A 4,059-nucleotide genomic window follows, 5' to 3' on the forward strand; every position below is an offset into this window, starting at 1 on the left:
TTACATTTACAAGCGGGAGGGGGTAAGGGTAAGGGAGGGGACAAAAGAGAGGATGTAGAAGAGTTGCGTAAGGAGAAGACCTTGAGCTCCCGTCTGGATTACTTATCTTTCGGATTTTAGGATCAAATATGTATTTTATTTAACAAACAGGATGCCTAATTTTCTCTCTCTCCACTTCTTCGCCCCAGCCTGGCTGCTCTCCTCCCACCCCAGCTGAGAGAGAGAGAGAGTGAGAGACAGAGACAGAAAGGGAAAGGAAATATCGTAGAGTTCCGAAAGCACTTTAGTGCTACGTGGCTGGGGAGGTGCGTTGGGCCCGCGCTTCCAAACGGAAATCATTAGGTCCTTTCTGATTTTTTAACACCGTTTGCAGAGTGAGTACTGAAGTTGAAGTCCTGGATTTTTTACTTTTATAACCCTGCTGATGGATAGGCTTCTCGCCTACGCATTTTCCCTGGGGGAAATGAACTCGGCTGGACGATTTCATAGTAGAATTCGACAGCTAACTTTAAACACAGTCGCGATTTACAACGCCATATGGGCCGCCCCAGATCCACTTTTTACGTTGCCAGCTTTCCCCCTCCCTCCTCAAATCGAATTATTTGTGGCAAAGTTGCCGAATTTCTAGGTCAAAGGGGGAAAGAAGGGACTCAGCCTCCTTCCCCTACCATCCTGCGATCCTCCCTTCTCCACTGCTCTTCTTCCTTCTCTCCTTCCTCTCCTCCCCCAAGCCGGCCTCTTACCTGTGGCCCTGAGTAGTCCCGGTGCTGAGTCTGGGCGCGGAGAGCCTCGGACCAGCCTTGCTGCTGCTGCTTGCGGCCTGAGCTTGGCGGCTGAGCCTCTTGGCGATAACTTTGATGGTCATAATGACGCCGGTGGCAACCATTTTAACGAAGATCAATCTTCACTCGAGGCCGTTGCACATCTCCTCCTGCGCTTGCGCCCCACCCTGTCCAGACCCCCGGTGCACTGTGCGGGTCTGCCAGCCAGCAGCACAAGAGGAGAACCCGCGGCCACAGGCGGGAACAAGAGAAGACAGGGACAGGACACAGGGCGGCCTGCAAGCTTCCGAAGCGGCCGAGAGACCCTGGCAATCTGGGCGCTGGGCTCGGGTCTTGCATCCTCGCCCGGGCGCCAATTCAGACCCCAACCCAGCCCCCCTCCTTCCTCCCTGCCGCCACACCCAGCACATTGGGGTGTGTTAGGGGCAAACCCAGAATCTATTTGCCCATCTCTCCGTTGGCGCTTTCCTTTTAACCTTGAACCCGTTGGGGGCGCGTCAGGAATGTAAAGGGAGACGAGGTGTTAAATATATTTATATACATTTATACACATAGTCAATGCCAAAAGTTTCTCTCCTGTTTCCCTCGGCGCCAACTCACTTCAACAACGAGAGCTTTGCTTAGAAAATCAGTTCCACCTCTTTAGGTAATAAACGGAATTCTCCCCCAAGGTGAGAAATGGAAAGCTGGATAGGCACGCGGTGTCCAGAGGGGGCGGGAGGGGGGGACGCGCGGAGTGGGCGTCAGGAACCCAGAAGATGACTTGACTCGGCGTCCCCCTCCCACCCTATCCTAGAGGTCACACGACTCTGAGCACTATGACCCCCTCCTCGAGCCGGCTTTCTGGCCATTAACGTGGTCAAAGATTCGTCTTGTGGATGCCCCCACCCCTCCCCCCTTGCTCCACAGTCCAGGCCCCCAGTTCTGCCACCCCTGGTCGGGTGCTCCTGGCAAAGAGAAGGCGCCGTCCCAGGAACCTGGGCAGGGTACCCTCCCCCCAGTCCCACTTGCTTAGGGAAATGAATGGGACACTTCGGTCCAGGCTCAGGTCCGTGGGTGGCCAAGGCCTCTGTGGGGGATGGGGGTGGGGGGTGGGACCNGCCTTTATTGCTGTCGTTTGGCGCCCCCGTCTGTTTTATTCGCGGTTTCGGCAGCTGCGAGCGGCTTTCAATCGCAGAAGCCGCCGCTGGGGGCTGGGGTGCGGAGGGCAACCCCTTCCTCCTTCACTCCGCGCTTCCTCCCTTCCTCTGGGACCTCACGCCGCTGGTCCCAAGGCCTGCGCCAAACCGGACCTCAGACTGTTGAAAAGGTAAAACACTATTTCTAGGCGACACCTTCATTCATTAGTGGGTTTGAAAACTATTTTGCACCTTTTAAATAAAACTAATATTTCATATTCTAGCACGTTTATTATAAAAGGTACATTGGAGACCGTGTCAGAGAAACTACTCACAGAAAAAGACACATAATTTTTCACTAAACTGTGTTTAGCAATGTTTCACGGGAGACAGTGAACACTCTATAACAATGTTTAATGTCCTTTATTTTATTTAGATCCTATACCCACTAGTATCATAATATTGGGCAATTTATTTACAGCTTTTACACTATAATTACATGTGCTTTTTTTATATATATTATCTCCTCTAAACCTCACAGCAACTCTAAAGATCCATTCTATTACCCTTTTACAGAGATGAGAAACTTTCCCCACAGAGAGGTTGAAGGACTTGCGGATTTAAACTTTTCTCTGATAATATCCAAGTTATACATCCAAGTTTAAAAGCTTTGGGGCAGCGTTTTTGGCCGATTTTTTTTTTTCACGTTACATATGTCTTCCTTAAGCACAGGCCCATCTCAAAAACGTTGAGCTTGTATAGCGGGTAGTGAGAAGATTAATAGTTCTGTTGACGTTTATTAATGAAATGCCCAAACCTTGGGCCTCTCTCCAGATTGTGGAGGCTGAAACTGAGGGTGGGTCTGTCAAATGTTCCTAGTTTTTAGAGGTAGAGTCCGGGCTATATCAAGCCCTCCTACCCACTACCAAGGTAGAGGAATCACTTAATAAAACAAGACAAGAATCCAACCCATGCCCCCGTGGCTTGGCAGGAATTTTTAAGGTACATTGGGGGTGAGGGTGTGGGAAGGACTTTCTCCAAATGGACTGGAAAGCACTTTTTGATCGAAAGGAGGAATTACATGAAAGACGTCTAATTTGTGTGTGTGTGTGTGTGTGTGTGTGTGTTAGGCTTCCAGACTAAATATTTGTTTCTTGAGCAGCAGCAGGTGAAGTGGTAAACACTTTTGGCTTTCGACTGAAGGTGATAAAAATTTGTCCAGGCTGCCAGAGGGGAGGGGCACCGGTAACATCCGAGTTGTAACGGAGCCCCGCGTCCGCCGGGGCCTGGCTTCGGTCTTGCGTGCCGTAGGCTCCCGGACAAGCGGGCCCAAACCCTGCGGGCGCACGTTTGGACGCAAGCTCGCTCTGGGATTGAGACCGCCTGGGTGTGGTGGGACAGCAGAACCGCAAAAGCCTGGGCTTCAAACCCCTGGTGCATTTTCTTTTGGGCAAATGCAGTCCCCACGGCTTTCGGCTTTCGGCTTGGAGGTTTCGGTTTATAAGTGAAGGAGCCGTCTCTTTGGCGACTCCAGGCCAGACTCCTTACTGGCAACTTTTTGGGGCCATCCCTCGGCAGGTCGCCCTCACGTTGTCTCTTACAGGTCGCTCTGGCTGCTTCTGGTTCTCCTCCTTCCCGATACAATTGCGAACCCTACCAGGGACGGTCAGGGAGTGGAGGTGGGGTACTTTCTCCCTGGACTCTGGACTTTACCCAGACCCGCTAGCTGCCTGAAGCTCGTGCGCCCTCGGACGCGACAGGAAAACTTGCAGGGACATCTAGCGCCAGGCCTGAGGAACTGCGAGCGGCCCCGCCGCGAAGCTCAGCCTGACCACTTGCCCCTCCCCCTCCCTTCCTCCGCGACCCCTCCCACCTTCGTGGTTAGGCATTTCCCTAACCTTCACCCCTTCTCCGTGCTGGTGACCACACGTGGGTTACTCGTAGAGATCGCTGCTCTGCGGAATGGAGAGAGACAGAGAGAGACACACACACAGAAGGTGGGGAGAAAGAGAGAGAAACGCTTATTTTCATTCTTCTCCAAAGGCCCACAGAGTGAGCACTTACGGGACTTTAGTTAACAATGACATTGCTAGAGAAGTGTATCCCGAGGACAATCCCACACCTTGAGATACTGAACAAAACAGCAGAAGATTGCAGTC

This window comes from Crocuta crocuta, unplaced genomic scaffold (genome assembly GCF_008692635.1).
Source record: "Crocuta crocuta isolate KB4526 unplaced genomic scaffold, BGI_CrCroc_1.0 scaffold219, whole genome shotgun sequence".
In the NCBI taxonomy this organism is placed as follows: domain Eukaryota; kingdom Metazoa; phylum Chordata; class Mammalia; order Carnivora; family Hyaenidae; genus Crocuta; species Crocuta crocuta.